The sequence below is a fragment of the Leopardus geoffroyi genome, chromosome B1, assembly GCF_018350155.1.
Source record: "Leopardus geoffroyi isolate Oge1 chromosome B1, O.geoffroyi_Oge1_pat1.0, whole genome shotgun sequence".
Taxonomy (NCBI): domain Eukaryota; kingdom Metazoa; phylum Chordata; class Mammalia; order Carnivora; family Felidae; genus Leopardus; species Leopardus geoffroyi.
In genome coordinates this window covers 77789688-77808451 of record NC_059327.1, presented here as the reverse complement: position 1 = coordinate 77808451, position 18764 = coordinate 77789688, and the positions used below count along the sequence as shown (strand labels likewise).

General features: G+C 36.3%; 1 protein-coding gene across 3 annotated transcripts in view; it reads right to left on the bottom strand.

The window, feature by feature from the left end:
* IQCM (IQ motif containing M) overlaps positions 1-18764 on the bottom strand; it is a 468312-nt gene that overhangs the window by 46539 nt on the left and 403009 nt on the right. The window lies entirely within an intron of this gene.

The window sequence follows — 18764 nt, the reverse complement described above, 5'->3', positions numbered from 1 at the left end:
GAAAAGTAGTGTTGGAAAGTAAGAGACAAGTCCATGAAAGTGCATAGAGTCATACATTCATGAAATAAATAATCATCAATGCATTCGGAGTTTGTCCATTATGCTCCTTATGAAAAAAACTTAATATTTCCATTTTATTTCCCCCTCTCCTTTTAAGAATCCCCATGACAATTTTCTATATTTTGTGGATACTTCTCAATTATATAATTAACATTTGTAATTAATCTTTATAAATGAAAAAATAACAAGCCAAAAATATTAACTGAGGAATTGTCTTTCCATCATCAATAGTCCTGTCTAGGAATTTTACTCTCACATGTATAGAATAACAACCTGAGATTTCAAATGTAAAAATTAATAAAATAGATAAAAACAGTAATGTATTCTTAAAGGGCATAAGTCACTATTAAATCAAGAAAATCCTCTGTTTTGTAGATTCATGGAGAAAAGTATATGCATCAGATCTACTGAAAACACATTTTATAACATGGACTCAACTGTGTGTATGTTTTATTTTATAATTCTTATTTTTCCATTTATATTTCATAGTATTTGTATCTGATTGAAAATAAACTCATTTTACACAACTTCTAAAAATGTCAATTACGCTGGAAAAAGAAATGGCTACTTCGATTAAAAAGCCATCATGCCACATTTTCATCATATTTAAAAATGCATGCTGAAAAAGACAGCCTTGAACACTTGAAGTTTTCAGGTTACCTAGAAAAATTATATTGCAGTCATTGGTTTGTGAAGAAAGCTCAATCACCATCTCTTGCTCATCATTCTTTGTAATTGATGAGACCACTATATGAAAATAAGACTACCCATAAACTGATAGAATTCCTTCAACACCAGTCTTCTAGTCTGCAAAATGAAAAAAAGTCTACTTATCTATATCTGTCTATCTATCTATCTATCTATCTATCTGTCATCTACCTATTACTTGCCTCGGTAATACTGAAATGGTCACAGTTAGAAGTGTGTTTTATAATGTTGTCTGTAAATCACACAACTGCAAATATTCACAAAGAAGACAGCAGGAGTATGAGGTCTGTCCTCCCCAGAACACTAAATGGCTGTTACTCTGCTTTGTGGCTTCTGATTTTTTAGAAAGTGCTTTCCCACATTTCCCAACTTAACAGTAATGCTCATCCTTCATCTATTGACATATTGCAACCCATCCAGGAACAAAGGGAGTCAAGAAAGGGACTGATGCTATAATATTCCTTTCCGGGATGTGTAAGATCATAGGTGTAGTAGTATTAAATTCTGCAAGGGTAGCTTCTCACAAATTCATTTATCAAGAATCTCTCTGGCTGGGCAGTAAGATTGCTGGACTGGGTAAAACCCTGCTAGTAAAGTTAGTTTAGAAGCCTCCTAATCAGATGACTTAGGGGGTCTGACCCATAAACAAGTGGTTAGCACTATCACCAAACAGATATTTTCTTATCCAGGGATGAAAAAACAGGAAACACAATCACTCTTTCTCTGTCTCTGTACCAATAAATACTGCAGAACCAAAGTGATCTAAGGATTCAGAGGAAACATATTCCTGATAAATTATCTACTGCTGTATTCAAAATAAAATTCTTGGAAATTTTGGTACTTGATGCCTATGAAGTAGGAACTGAGCCTTCATTTGTTTAAATAAAGGGTTATTAGTATCTTAAACCTGACAGGTGTTTTCTTAAGGCAGTGTTTCTCAATCTCTTATATGTATTAGAATCACCTGGGAGTCTGGGGAGGCCCCAGCCCACCCCCCCCACCCCAGACTCATAGTATTCAGTGCTGCCCAGGTGATTCTAATGTGCAGTCAGGGCTAACCACTCAGCTAGTATAGGATACATCTGTGAACACAGGGGCACGGTTCCAGCTGTCATGGAGCCATAGTTCTGGAGGTTAGAGTTGAATCGTAAACAGAGAAGTAACATAATATTAGATAGTGATAAAAGCCATGATGAAAACAAAGCAGCTTATATTAGAGAGAGACTGAAGGGCAAGGAGCAGGACATTTTTGATTGGCGAGGGTGGGGAAGACTTCCTTAAAGAGGGGACATCTGAACTGAGACCTAATTATCAAGAAAAATGAGGCTTGCAAAGATCTAGGGGTACTGGTTTACAGGAAAAGGAAACAGTGTAAAGCCTTAAAGTGGTATGATTTTGATGGAGTTGAACAAAAGAAAGGAGGCCAGTGAGCCTGGGATGATTGGTGTGATGCAGATGAGAAGGACAGGCCACAGACAGATCAGAAAAGCCTCCTAGGGCTTGATAAATGTCCTGATTTTTTTTTTTTAATTTAAAGTGAAGGCATAGGAGATTTTAGGCAAGGGAATAGCATGATCTTATTTACACAGCTATAGATCATTTTGACTTTGTGTGGAAAACAGAATGTTGGGTGGGCAAGAGGAAGATTAAGAGACTTTAAGTGGTCCAGAATAGAGAGCATACAACTGGAACAAGAATGAAATGGAGAGAGCACAAGGGAGGTTCTGAAACACTGCAAAAACGCAATGACTGATGAAGCTGGGTAATGAGGTTCGCTGGGCAATTCTCTCCATAACTGTCGGAAATCTCTGGAATAAAAAGCTGTGTGAACATATAAGTGCAGAATTGCTGTAGGCTTTCGCGGGAAAAGATTTTGACCTAGGTGCTTCATGTGCATTCTAGTTTTATGATGGGGACAGAAAGACTTTTGCAGGGTATGTGAGGACTTAAATCATTTTCACATTACTTCAGACAAACTGTAGCAGACGGAATGAGTAATCAAAACTAAACTGAGGAATGGAAAAGTTGTTATAGGTTTTTCCTTATTCTATTCAGAGCCCCAAATCAAGGGTCTTATTAGATAATATATTGTCAAAACACTCCTGCAGCCTGATCTTTTTCCTTAGTAGTATTCTTGTTTTGCTGTGTTCCCTTTCTTAGGAAGTGTGTTTCTTAGGCCACATCCTTTAATCCACAATTTAGATGGAATTTGTCAGGCTAATAATGGTTGCTAAGATTTTTTAGGTCTCTCCCTAAAACCTGGAGCTAGACTCCCTGCCTAACTCAGTGCTCCTCTCCTCACACACGGGTTATCTCCTCGTCCCAGCTCAGGACTACAGAGCAGCTTATATTCCTGTGGGACTCAGCACCTACCTGTTCTGGGCACTGTGGTTCCACTGGAACGTGAACTACCTGAAGATATTTCTGGGAGTTGCCCATTCTGTTAGCATTAAGTCCACTTGGAATTTAATTTAGCAATCTTGTAATGTAACTAAATTAGAAAGATAATTCATCATACATCACAGTGGATACTTTTGGTGGATGTGTCACAGCTTGGTACATAAAACCTGTTAGACCCAATGTCCACAATCTAATGCTTTAAACTTGTACAGTTGAGTCATCCCCTCTCTGCTCTACAGGAGACAGATGCACTTTATGGTCTCCTCTCTGGTGATTCACCCTGTATGCCAGACTGTTCTAAGCTCCTTGGTACATGCTCAGATGCCAGATGCTAAGAAAGTATTCCGTATTTCCTTTTTTACTTTATTTTTTATTGAAGGTACTTTGAAGTTTGCAGAAATAGAAGCTCTAAGAGTTTGGTAGTTTATCAATAGTAATTTAGGTCTATAGGATGAGTCACGGTCATTACCTATATATACTTGAGTCTAGCAAAGGCAATGATGAGTTCTCTTAGCTTGTAGAACTTCTCTGAATGGCTAAAATATTTACACAGTTGGATACTCTCCTGTGTTACCAATTTTTTTTTTCCTTGAACATAAGCAGAGGAGCAAAGAAAACCAGATTGGCCATTTTCTTTATAGGGAATTGTGATTGATGCTCTTCTGCGTCTTTTTGACTCATGTTGAATGACCTGAATCACTCAATTATTCAATCAACAAAGATTAGTACACTCTCCCATAGCTAACAGTATATTTCCATTGCTTTCTTCATTCTCGTCTTCCATTCAGACATGTGAATATTCTTGGCTTAAGTATGATAAAAATAAATATATACAAAAGTGTTTAACTTTATTAACATGTAGTTAGTAAATTTTCTTACAAGCCATTATACAATTTATAAAAATACACAAAATCAACAGATTATTTCTAAATAAGTATTTCTCATTGCATTCTCTAAAATTTTCATAATGAGAATGCATCATTTTTATAAACCCAAAAATGATTTTAAAATTCCTGTGTGCATGTACAATTTGTGTATGCCCTATCATTACAACTATAATAGTTGACCATGATCTACAGTTTCATTTCATGTAGTTTCAGTTACCTGCAGTTGACTGCGATCTGACACACCTCAGAAGGTCAGTAGTAGCTTAATGCTATATCACAATGTCTACATCATTTACCTCACTTCATCAGTTACGCATTTTATCATCTCACATCATCACAAGGGTGAATATAATACAATAAGTTATTTTAAGAGCAAGAAAAACAGACCACATTCACATAGCTTTGAATACAGTATATTGTTTTGATCATCCTCTTTTGTTATTAGTTATTGTTGTTAATCTCTTACTGTGTCTATAAATTAAACTTCATCACAGGTACATATATATAGAAAAAACAGGCATTCCCTCAGGATCTTGGAATGTATCCCCCATGGAAAAAGGGGGACTAAGTATATTTTTTAAAAAAGCACAACATGAAAACACAGCAAAAACTTAATGATAGTTATCTCTTGGTGGTTTATTTTATAAGTGATCTTAAAGACTCAACAAATATTTGTTGAGTAAAAAAATGACTTTTCCTCTTTATCCTTCCTAATTTTATTTTATTTTTTTTTAATTTTTTTTTTCAACATTTATTTATTTTTGGGACAGAGAGAGACAGAGCATGAACGGGGGAGGGGCAGAGAGAGAGGGAGACACAGAATCGGAAACAGGCTCCAGGCTCCGAGCCATCAGCCCAGAGCCTGATGCGAGGCTCGAACTCACGGACCGCGAGATCGTGACCTGGCTGAAGTCGGACGCTTAACCCACTGCGCCACCCAGGCGCCCCTATCCTTCCTAATTTTAAATAGATTTTGGTTATGAGCAAATATTGCATTCTTCTTAAAACAAAAAAAAATCAATAAAATTTAACTTCAGTTATTGTTATTGACCCATAAGAACTAATCCCCCGACACACACCCAAAAAAGATTTTATTGATTACTAAGGCTTAAAATTGCCAGTAAAAATACTGTATCTATTCACAATATATAATGATTCCCATCCAAATAATTGTGTGTGTTGTCCCTCTTTTTAAACTATTGTTTGAATCTTTTATTCTGATCTATTTTTACAGGTTACGTGTTTAATATCCTACATCATTTTAACTATTCTAAATCATGGGCTGAAAAGTCAGAAATCATGAGCTGATTTCATTTCACAACTCTACCACTTTCTAGCTATGACTTTTGGGTATATTGCCTCTCTGTGATTCATGGTTCTTATGGCACATGGCCCATTGGGTCTCTATGAGGATTAAATAATATTGCTTACGTGAATATAGGTAAATCATTTAGCACAGTACTTTGCATATTGAGAGCATTCAACACATGTGAAGTATAATTATTTTTCTTATTGCTTCCTAATAATAAAGAGTCTGGAGCACAGTTCAGGTTCACTAAACAGATACTGATTTGAAGAATCAATCTTTGAAGAATTCTGATTAACGTGAAACTTAAATCCAGAAACCAAAATCACAAATAAACAACAAATATACATGGAAGAACAGATTTGGGTATATTCTACTGTGTGGAAGAATTGTTTTACTACTATAACACACAGTTGTAATTTATTTAAGCAGGTTTTTTTTTTAAGCTAGAAATAGTTCTCTTCTTCCTCCCATACATATGACAACATACAGTGATGTTTTTGCAAATAATCAGGCACCAGCAACTACCATAAAATTCCTTTCTCACCCATCTCTTGCACGTTTCCCTCTTCTGCCTTTAAATTTTACTCTTAAAATTTCTTGTAAGTGCCCATTAGACAGACCGTCAGGTGGAGGTTAATATGTGTAACCATGAAAAGCACGAATGTTTTATGGTGCCAAACATTATACACTTTGCACATTTTTTAGTTCAGAGGTCCTATACGTTCACCTACAAACTGGCTCAAAAGAAATCCACTCGGTGTTCGGCCTGTTCTACAATTCTTTAATGTCACTTCATAGCTACAGGTTCCTAGTAAGTACTATAGCATGCACTTCAGAATATGTATTTAATAAATGAAGTTTTGAACCTTTCTTTTAAATAAGGTGAGATAGAATAGTTCATATTTTGCATAGACATCTGTCAAACTAACTCTGAAAAGAAGAAAGCAGGCCAGCCATACCACCAAAAAAGGGACAGTATATAATTGTGATGTGAATGTTTAAAAACATATATGTGGTATTCATGGTCACTGAGTCCTTCTCATGCATAAATAAAGGCAGTTAAAATTGTTGAAAGAGCTCTATTATTTGCAACATGCCACAAAGATCATTTTTTAAAATAAAATTATAAGCAGTTTTTATAAGCATATGTCAATGTATTTATTAAATAACTCCAGTATGCAGGTGTTTGCATATCCAATGAAACCTGGGAGCCTCTACATCTTTTTCAATTCATCACTCACTATTTTACCACAATATACAAATAGTTATAAGCTAAATAAATGATATTCATCAGTTGACTTTAAGTCTAAAGTATCTGTATTTATATAAAAATATCTGCTGCAAATTTTAAAGACTTTAAGAAAGAAAGACAACAATAGTTTCAGTACATGATTTACATACTTGTTTAAACTAATGTTAACATTAAAGGCATTTAAAATGTTCCAGGGTAAGCTTATTTAACAGGTTAATTTATTCTAATATTATATAATCAAAACAGGGTTCAGGCAAACTATATTTGAACTGAGATTAACATAATGACATACCTTTAATAGAAAGTCTTATCAGCTCCCTACAATTATCAAATGTTCTAATTTAACTGACAGTCAAACAATACAGAGGACAATTATAAAAATTCCTAAGTATTGTGAAAACATTCTTACCTCATTATACTTCAGTCTTTAGGGGGAAAAGTCATTACTATACCCTAGGGATATTAAATAATTTTCAGCTTATAGTTTACATCTAATAAGGATCAGTTTCTGTTTTATGTGAGATTTCATGATGAAGCACTATTTCCTACAATTTAATATGTGTGGTCGGAAAAGGAAAGGAACTGAGCTAAAAATAGCCATGCAAAACAAGATGTGACAGACCAAAACTGCCTGGTCAGAGTCTTTCAAAAAGGTTAGAAGCCAACGTGTGCACTGGCAACAAGAGTTTTTGCAGCGCCAGACGGAGCAAAAAGGGGAGTGAGTATGGTTTCTTTCAGTTTTTGCTTTAGAAAATATACAAAGGACAAAACTAGCAGCCAATTTTTTAAGCTGGAGGGAAACAGAGAGAAAAATAAAGACTAGTACAAAGACAGATGTAGTAATGCTTACTTTGTCCAGAAAAATTACTTTTCATAATAAAGCCAGAGTGAGGGAGTATGTGCATGTTGTGGTGGAGGGCAGATAATGATGGGCCTGATGAGACTCTGAAGTTGAATCACCATCATGTTTATAATTAAGGTCATGACCTGGAACAAGCCACTTAGCCTCTGTGCCCTCTGCTCAATTCAAATGATTTTTTTTCAATACCTGCTAACGGGATCCCTGTAAAACTAAAAAGGGAATTGGCAAATGACATGTATGTCCCTTCCAGGGCTTAAATACTCTAGTTACAATACGTTTTTACAAAATACTGGAAGATAATATGCCAAAATAAAAAGTAGTTATATTACAGAAAGTAAACTCAGTAATATTTTCTTTTTTTAAAATTTGGAAATTATCTGTAATTCACCTTTATATTAAGTTCATACATAAGAATATCAGTGTATAGGACACTATGGTTGATCACTCTATAATGAAATAATGCTTACTCCTTAGTAAACAAGTGCACTATTTTAAATTATTTCCGAAGGGCTAGTTAAGCATACTATCGATGTGTTCGTTGAGGGCACTCTCTTCCTGTGAGCGTGAAATAACTTAAAAGGCATCCAGACAGTTCTCTAAAGACATCCCAGGTCTCTGCATCACGGCTTATGCTCCTCTCTCAAGCAAAACCCCTACTATGCCTAACCTCTCAGGATTGCTTAGTGGATCAACTGAGAACACAGCATGGGCTTGTTTTACATCTCTCATCGCTTTACATCTTCTACTGTAGTTAATTATGTATTGGTATCATTTCCCCAGCCTAAATCATAAACACATGAGGAAAGCTGTTTTATTTACTTTTGAATTCTCCTCCTGCCTATCACAGAGTATTGAACATAAGGAACTCAATAAAGATTTGTGGAGTGACTGAATATGCTCTCATTACCTTGGATCTTTGCTTCCATTATGGTAAAATTATATTTTATTAATAAAAATTTTAAATATTAAAGAACTGTGCCATGTGTATTATAGCCATATCATATTACTGTCATCTTTGAAGGAATCCACAGAGAACAAACAAAAGTAATTTTAATATGTTGATTGGAAAAAAAGCATTTACCTTTAACATGAAAAATAGCTTAAATGCTAGAGTAATACTTTATGTATGCATTCCTATAACAAATAGTTAATGCATAAATGCCTACTATGTGCTAAGAATTCTAGAGTGGGAATAAGGATAATTAAATAGAGTGTGTTCTCAAAAGCTTATGGAATTATCAGAAGAAGAGGTATTTAAAATAAGTATTATATTTTCATACCTGAAATGTAGTTTTAAATGCAAAACCACTTTAAATGGTTTTGTAAAATAAAATTTAAAAATGGTTTCATTCATTTCTCAATTTTTTTGAAATGCTATATTTTATTTATTATTAATTATATGATAAATATACTTTTCATTATACTTCAACACAGCAAAATCAAAATAATATAAAGATAAACTTACCAATGAAAAACAATGTAAACATAGATAAAACTCTTTGATTTTTTTAGGTAAAGAATATGGCTTACATATGGAAGTTCAAAATGATATTTTACAAGTCCCTAATAATTTTATTACTATTGTTAGACAAGAAATGTAGAGTAAAACATGTAGACTATGTAGAAACATTAGAAAATTCAGCCATACTTGAATAGTTAAAGTCCACTGGATTAACACAAGATTAAAATTTGCATATTCTTACATTCAATTGATATAACCATGTGAGTATACACACCATGCTATTGTAAATATGTATTTTTTTGTATTTCCCTATAAGTAAATACTCAGTAACATAATTTTGATAGTCATATAAGAACTCCACCTTGGGGCGCCTGGGTGGCGCAGTCGGTTAAGCGTCCGACTTCAGCCAGGTCACGATCTCACGGTCCGTGAGTTCGAGCCCCGCGTCAGGCTCTGGGCTGATGGCTCAGAGCCTGGAGCCTGTTTCCGATTCTGTGCTTCCCTCTCTCTCTGACCCTCCCCCGTTCCTGCTCTGTCTCTCTCTGTCCCGAAAATAAATAAACGTTGAAAAAAAAAAAATCAAAAAAAAAAAAAAAAAAAAAAGAACTCCACCTTATCATGAACCACAGTATATTTAACCATTTCCCTATTCCTGGGACTTTACATTGTTTTAACATGTACAGTAAATACAATATTGTAATTACTATCATACATATATCTATACGTATGATTTAAGATAAATTATTATATACCTGAATTCTGAAAGAATAATCATAATTTAATGTTTTCTTGATGATTCAAAATAAATCACCACATTTATTGCAGTATATAATAAGGTGGTAAGTGCTTGCTTTCAGTGCAGAGTGTCTGAGCTGAAATCCTGGTGGCACACCCCAACAGCTGGATGATCTAAAGCAAGTTTTTTAGCCCTTCTAAGAAATGTGTCCTCTGTAAAATGAGTTCAATAATAGCAATTATCATATAGATCATGAAGATGAAAGGATAAAATCACATAAAATGTTTAGTTACATTAGGCTTGAAGAGTACAAAATGAATAAATATGAATTTTATATTAACTATGTTATTTTACCATCGTAACAATCAGTAAATACCAGGAATTGCTAATTGTTCAACTCTATTTACCCCTCACTCAACAAACTAAAATTACAATTTTCAGTTTTGAAATATCATATATATATATTTCATAAATTACATATAACACCAAGATCTGAGTGTCTGTATGTATATGTATACATACACATATATACATATAATTATATTTATTTATTTTTAGCACAGAGTATCTTACCAAGTGTAAAACCTCTCTTAGGAAATATTTTGGAACTTTGAGGATATGGTATTGGGTATCATAATGATTGGGATGAGATAAAGTGACTTTTATTAGGTAGGAGCCAGGAATACAATATTTCCTTCAATAAATGACACAGTATATGCAAAAAGAAATGTCCCATATCCTACACAAATTTCAAATATTCTCCTTTAACCTTATGTAAAAAAAAATCCCATTTAATTTTTACTGGTTTTATTGAGAAATAATTGATACATGTCACTGTGTAAGTTTAAGGCATACAGCATGATGGCTTGATTTACACATATTTGTGAAATGATAACCATAATAAGTCCAGCTAATATCCATCCTTTCATATTAATACAGTAAAAAGAAAAGAAAGACAGGAAAACATTTTTCTCCTTGTCATGACAACTCTTAGGATTTACTCTCTTAACAATTTTCCTATATAACACAAATGTGTTATCTATAGTCACTATGTTGTACATTACATTCCTAGTAGTCATTTATCTTATAATTGGAAGTTTGTGCCTATTGACAACCTTCCTCCAAATCCTCCTTCCCCCACTCCATGGCTCTGGTAACCACAAGTCTGATCTCTTTTTCTTTGACTTTTGTTTTGTTTTGTTTTAGATTCTGTATATAAGTGAGATCATATACTATTTCTTTTTCTCTGTCTGACTTAATTCACTTAGGATAATGCCTGCAAAGTCCATCCATCTTGTCACAAATACTAGGACTTCCATGTTTTTTATAGATGAACAATAAGTGTTCATGTATGACTGAATGGATACAGAAGTTTGAGATTCTTTGTTCTAGTTCTGCAAAAAATGCACTGGTATTCTGATGGGGATTGAACTGAATCTACAGATTGCTTTGGTTAGTATGAATATTTTATCAACATTAATTCTTCAAATCCATAAGCATTGAATATCTTTCCATTTATTTGTGCTGTCTTTGATTTCTTTCATCAACATCTTGGAGTTTTCAGGTCTCTCATCTCCTTGGTTAAATTTATTCCTAGGTATTTTATTCTTTTTGATGTAATTATAAATGGGTTGCTTTGTTAATTTCTCTTTCTGATTGCTTATTATTAGCATATAGAAATGCAACCAATTTCTGTATGTTAATTTTATATCCTGTGACTTCAGTGAAATCATTTACTATCAAATAACTTTTTGGTGAAGGCTTTATGTTTTTCTTTTTTTTAGATTTTTTTTTTTGACATTTATTCATTTTTGAGAGACAGAGCATGAGTGGAGAAGGGGCAGAGGGAGAGGGAGACACAGAATCTGAGGCAGGCTCCAGGGTCTGAGCTGTCAGCACAGAGCCTGACATGGGCTTGAACCTGTGACTGTGAGATCATGATCTGAGCTGAAGTCAGAAGCTTAACTGACTGAGCCACCCAGGTGCTCCTTTATGTTTTCTATGTATAGTATTATGTCATCTGCAAATAGAGACAGTTTTACTTCTTCCTTTCCAATTTGGATACCTTTAATTTCTGGTTCTTGTCTACTTGCTCTGGCAAAGACTTCCAATGTTATGTTGAATTAAAGTGACAAGACTAGGCATTCTTGTGTAGTTCCTGATCTTAGAGGAAAAGTTTTAAGCTTTTCACCATTTAGTAGATGTTAACTGTGAGTCTGTCCATATGACCTTTTTATGTGTAGGTATATTCCTTCTATACATGCTTTGAGAGTTTTTATCATACATTGGTTTTAAATTTTGTAAAATACTTATTCTGCAGCTATTGAGACAATATAATTTTCATATTTATTTTGTTAATGTAGTATATCACAATGATTGAGCTGTGGAACTTGAACCATCCTTGCATCCCTAGAATAAATCCCACTTGATTGTGGTGTATGATCCATTTAGTCTATTGAATTTGGTTTGTGACTATTTCATTGAGGATTTTTGCATTTATGTTCATCAAGGATATTGGCCTGTAATTTTTTCTTCACTTTATTTTTTTTTACTTTTCTGTCAGTTTCTGTCTCTGTCTCGTCTTTGTCTATCTCTCTCTCATTTTTTGTGGTGTCTTTGTCTGATTTGGGTATCAGAGTAATGCTCTCCTCATAAAATGAGGTTGTAAGTATTCCTTCCCCTTCAATAATTTGAGGATAGTTACTATCCAGTTATTTGATGATAGTTAAAAGTTTGGTAGAATTCATCTATGAAGCCATCTGGTCCTGGTCTTTTTTTTATAAGCCTGCTTACATTACTGATTTAATTTTGTTATTTATTATCACTCTATCCAGATTTTCTACTTCTTGTGATTCAGTATTGGAAAAGTATGTGTTTCTAGGAATTTCATCCATTTCTTCTAGGTTTTCTATTTTTGTTTTCTTTTGTTAATTTTTATTTTATTTATTTATTTTTTAATATTTATTGTCAAATTGGTTTCCATACAACACCCAGTGCTCATCCCAAAAGGTATCCTCCTCAATACCAGCCAACTACCCTCCCCTCGCTCCTACCCCCCATCAACCCTCAGTTCTTACTTTTTAAGAGTCTCTTATGCTTTGGCTCTCTCCCTCTCTAACCCCCCCCCCTTTTTTTTCTTCCCCTCCCCCATGGACTTCTGTTAAGTTTCTCAGGATCCACATAAGAGTGAAAACATATGGTATCTGTCTTTCTCTGTATGGCTTATTTCACTTAGCATAACACTCTCCAGTTCCATCCACATTGCTACAAAAGGCCATATTTCATTCTTTCTCATTGCCATGTAGTATTCCATTGTGTATATAAACCACAATTTCTTTATCCATTTGTCAGTTGATGGACATTTAGGCTCTTTCCATAATTTGTCTATTGTTGAGAGTGCTACTAAAAACATTGGGGTACAAGTGCCCCTATGCATCAGCACTCCTGTATCCCTTGGATAAATTCCTAGCAGTGATATTGCTGGGTCATAGGGTAGGTCTATTTTTAATTTTTTGAGGAACCTCCACACTGTTTTCCAGAGCGGCTGCACCAGTTTGCATTTCCACCAACAGTGCAAGAGGGTTACCGTTTCTCCATATCTTCGCCAGCATCTATAGTCTCCTGATTTGCTCATTTTAACCACTCTGACTGGCATGAGGTGATATCTGAGTGTCATTTTGATTTGTATTTCCCTGATGAGGAGTGACACCGAGCATCTTTTCATGTGCCTGTTGGTCATCTGGATGTCTTCTTTAGAGAAGTATCTATTCAGGTTTTCTGCCCATTTCTTCACTGGATTATTTGTTTTTCAGATGTGGAGTTTGGTGAACTCTTTATAGATTTTGGAAACCAGCCCTTTGTCTGATATGTCATTTGCAAATATCTTTTCCCATTCTGTTGGTTGCCTTTTAGTTTTGTTGATTGTTTCCTTTGCAGTGCAGAAGCTTTTTATCTTCATGAGGTCCCAATAGTTCATTTTTGCTTTTAATCCCTTGCCTTTGGGGATGTGTCAAGTAGGAAATTGCTGCAGCTGAGGTCAGAGAGATTTTTTCCTGCTTTCTCCTCTAGGGTTTTGATGGTTTCCTGTCTCACATTCAGGTCCTATATCCATTTTGAGTTTGTTTTTGTGAATGGTGTAAGAAAGTGGTCTAGTCTCATCCTTCTGCATGTTGCTGTCCAATTCTCCCAACACCATTTGTTAAAAAGACTGTCTTTTTTCCACTGGATACTCTTTCCTGCTTTGTCAAAGATTAGTTGGCCATACGTTTGTGGGTCTAGTTCTGGGGTTTCTATTCTATTCCATTGGTCTATATGTCTGTTTTTGTGCCAATACCATGCTGTCTTGATGATTACAACTTTTTTTTAATTTTTTTTTAATTTTTTTTCAACGTTTATTTATTTTTGGGACAGAGAGAGACAGAGCATGAACGGGGGAGGGGCAGAGAGAGAGGGAGACACAGAATCGGAAACAGGCTCCAGGCTCTGAGCCATCAGCCCAGAGCCTGATGCGGGGCTTGAACTCATGGACCACGAGATCGTGACCTGGCTGAAGTCGGACGCTTAACCGACTGCGCCACCCAGGCGCCCCTATGATCACAACTTTGTAGTAGAGGCTAAAGTCTGGGATTGTGATGCCTCCTGCTTTGGTCTTCTTCAATATCACATTGGCTATTCAGGGCCTTTTGTGGTTCCATACAAATTTTAGGATTGCTTGTTCTAGCTTCAAGAAGAATGCTGGTGCAATTCTGATTGGGATTGCATTGAATGTGTAGTTAGCTTTGGGTAGTATTGGCATTTTAACAATATTTATTCTTCCAATCCATGAGCATGGAATGTTTTTCCATTTCTTTATATCTTCCTCAATTTCCTTCATAAGCTTTCTATAGTTTTTAGGCATACATATCTTTTACATCTTTGGTTAGGTTTATTCCTAGGTATTTTATGCTTCTTGGTGCAATTGTGAATGGGATCAGTTTCTTTATTTGTCTTTCTGTTGCTTCATTACTAGTGTATAAGAATGCAACTGATTTCTGTACATTGATTTTGTATCCTGTGACTTTGCTGAATTCATGTATCAGTTCCAGCAGACTTTTGGTGGAGTCTATCGGGTTTTCCATGTATAATATCATGCCACCTGCAAAAAGCGAAAGCTTGACTTCATCTTTGCCAATTTTGATGCCTTTGATTTCCTTTTGTTGTCTGATTGCTGATGCTAGCACTTCCAACACTATGTTAAACAACAGCGGTGAGAGTGGACATCCCTGGCATGTTCCTAATCTCAGGGAGAAAGCTCTCAGTGTTTCCCCATTGAGGATGATATTAGCTGTGGGCTTTTCATAAATGGCTTTTATGATGTTTAAGTATGTTCCTTCTATCCCGACTTTCTCAAGGGTTTTTATTAAGAAGGGATGCTTAATTTTGTCATATGCTTTTTCTGCATCAATTGACAGGACCATAAGGTTCTTATCTTTTCTTTTTTTATTGTGATGTATCACGTTGATTGATTTGTGAATGTTGAACCAGCCCTGCATCCCAGGAATGAATCCCACTTGATCATGGTGAATAATTCTTTTTATATGCTGTTGAATTCGATTTGCTAGTATCCTTATTGAGAATTTTTGCATCCATAGTCATCAGGGATATTGGCCTGTAGTTCTCTTTTTTTACTGGGTCTCTGTCTGGTTTTAGGAATCAAAGTAATGCTGGCTTCATAGAATGAGTCTGGAAGTTTCCCTTCCTTTTCTATTTTTTGGAATAGCTTGAGAAGGACAGGTATTATCTCTGCTTTAAATGTCTGGTAGAATTCCCCAGGGAAGCCATCTGGTCCTGGACTCTTATGTGTTCGGAGATTTTTGATAACTGATACAGTTTCTTCGCTGGTTATGGGTCTGTTCAAGCTTTCTATTTCTTCCTGCTTGAGTTTTGGAAGTATGTGGGCGTTTAGGAATTTGTCCATTTCTTCCAGGTTGTCTAGTTTGTTGGCATATAATTTTTCATAGTATTCCCTGATAATTGCTTGTATTTCTGAGGGATTAGTTGTAATAATTCCATTTCCATTCATGATTTTATCTATGCAGGTCCTCTCCCTTTTCTTTTTGAGAAGCCTGTCTAGAGGTTTATCAGTTTTGTTTATTTTTTCAAAACACCAACTCTTGGTTTCATTGATCTGCTCTAGAGTTTTTTTAAGATTCTAAATTGTTTATTTCTGCTCTGATCTTTATTATTTCTCTTCTTCTGCTGGGTTTGGGGTGTCTTTGCTGTTCTGCTTCTATTTCCTTTAGATGTGCTGTTAGATTTTGTATTTGGGATTTTTCTTGTTTCTTGAGATAGGCCTGGATTGCAGTGTATTTTCCTCTCAGGACTGCCTTAGCTTCATCCCAAAGCATTTGGATTGTTGTATTTTCATTTTCGTTTGTTTCCATATATTTTTTAAATCTTCTCTAATTGCCTGGTTGACCCATTCATTCTTTAGGAGGGTGTTCTTTAACCTCCATGCTTTTGGAGGTTTTCCAGACTTTTTCCTGTGGTTGATTTCAAGTTTCATAGCATTGTGGTCTGAAAGTATGCATGGTATGATCTCAATTCTTGTGTACTTATGAAGGGCTGTTTTGTGACCCAGTATGTGATCTATCTTGGAGAATGTTCAATGTGCACTCGAGAAGAAAGTATATTCTGTTGCTTTGGGATGCAGAGTTCTAAATATATCTGTCAAGTCCATCTGATCCAATGTATCCTTCAGGGCCCTTTTTCTTTATTGATCCTGTGTCTAGATGATCTATCCATTGTTGTAAGTGGAGTATTAAAGTCCCCTGAAATTACCACATTCTTATCAATAAGGTTGCTTATATTTGTGAGTAATTGTTTTATATATTTGAGGGCTCCCATATTCGGTGCATAGACATTTATAATTCTTAGTTCTTCTTGATGGATAGTCCCTGTAATTATTATATAATGCCCTTCTTCAACTCTTGTTACAGCCTTTAATTTGAAGTCTAGTTTGTCTGATATAACTATGGCTACTCCAGCTTTCTTTGACTTCCAGTAGCATGACAGATAGTTCTCCATCCCCTCACTTTCAATCTGAAGGTGTCCTCAGGTCTAAAATGAATCTCTTGTAGACAGCAAATAGATGGGTTTTGGTTTTTTTTTTTTTTTGTTTTTTTGTTTTTTATCCATTCTGATACCCTATGTCTTTTGGCTGGAGCATTTAGTCCATTTACATTCAGTGTTATTATAGAAAAATATGGGTTTATAGTCATTGTGATGTCTGTAGGTTTCATGCTTGTAGTGATGTCTCTGGCATTCTGTCTCACAGGATCCCCCTTAGGATCACTTGTAGGGCTGGTTTAGTGGTGAGGAATTCCTTCAGTTTTTGTTTGTTTGGGAAGACTTTTATCTCTCCTTCTATTCTAAATGACATACTTGCTGGCTAAAGGATTCTCAGCTCCTTACATTTTTCTGTTCATCGCATTGAAGATTTCCTGCCATTCCTTTCTGGCCTGCCAATTTCAGTGGATAGACCCGTCACTAGTCTTATCGGTCTCCCTTTATATGTTAGACCATGTGTATCCCTAGCTGCTTTCAGAATTTTTCTTTATCCTTGTATTTTGCCAGTTTCACTATGATATGTCATGCAGAAGATTGATTCAAATTATATCTGAAGGTAGTTCTCTGTGCCTCTTGGATTTCAAGGCCTTCTTCCTTCCCCAGATCATGAAGTTCTCAGCTATGATTTCTTCAAGTACACTTTCAGCACCTTTCTCTCTCTCTTCCTCCTCTGTAATCCCAATTATGCGTATATTATTATGTTTTGTCGCATCACTTAGTTCTCTAATTCTCCCCTCATACTCCTGGATTTTTTTATCTCTTTATCCGCTTCCTCTTTTTCCATAATTTTATCTTCTAATTCACCTAGTCTCTCCTCTGCCTCTTCAGAGCTGTGGTCGCCTCCATTTTATTTTGCCCCTTATTTATAGCATTTTTTAGCTCCTCCTGACTGTTTTTTAGTCCCTTGATCTCTGTAGCAATAGATTATCTGCTGTCCTCTATACTTTTTTCAAGCCCAGCGATTAATTTTATGACTATTATTTTAAATTCATTTTCTGTTATATTGCTTAAATCATTTTTGATCAGTTTGTTACCTGTTGCTACTTCCTGGAGTTTCTTTTGAGGAGATTTCTTCCATTTCATCATTTTGGATAGTCCCTAGAGTGGCACGGAACTACAGTACTCTTCCTCCAAGCTGTCTGGAGTAACTTGTTTTGGTGGGCGGGGCCACAGTCAGACCTGATGTCTGCCCCCAGCCCACCGCTGGGGCCACAGTCAGACTGTTGTGTACCTTATCTTCCCCTCTCCTAGGGGCAGGGCTCACTGTGCAGTGGTGCAGCCCCTGTCTTGGCTACTTGCACACTGCCAGGCTTGTGGTGCTGCTTCTATGGGATCTGGCGTATTAGCCGGGGTGGATCCGCAAGGTGCACAGGGGCAGGAGAGCCAGACTCAGCTCGCTTTGCCTTAGGTGGTCCACTTTGGGAGGGGCCCTGCGGCACCCGGAGGGAGGCAGACCCGTCGGAGGGATGGATCCACAGAAGCACAGCATTGGGTGTTTGCATGGTGCAAACAAGTTCCGTGAAGGGAACTGGTTCCCTTTGGGATTTTGGCTGGGGGATGGGTGAAGGAGAGGGCGCTTCCCAGCGCCTTTGTTCCACGCCAAGCTGAGCTCTGTCCTCCAGTGCTCAACAACTCCTCCTCCCGTTGTCCTCTAGCCCTCCCACTCTCCGAGCAGAGCTGTTGACTTATAACATTCCAGATGTTAAGTCCCACTGGCTGTCAGACCACACTCTGTCCAGCCCCTCCACTTTTGTAAGCCAGACTTGTGGGCTCTGCCTTGTAGGGGGGCTGCCCCTCTATTGCTCAGCTCCCTCCTGCCAGTCCATGTAGCATGCACAGCCTCTCCGCCCTTCCTACCCGCTTCTGTGGTCCTGTTGTCTACGCATGGCTCCAGAGAATCCGTTCTGCTAGCCTTCTGGTGGTTTTCTGGGTTATTTAGGCTGATGTGGGTGGAATCTAAGTGATCAGCAGGATGCTGTGA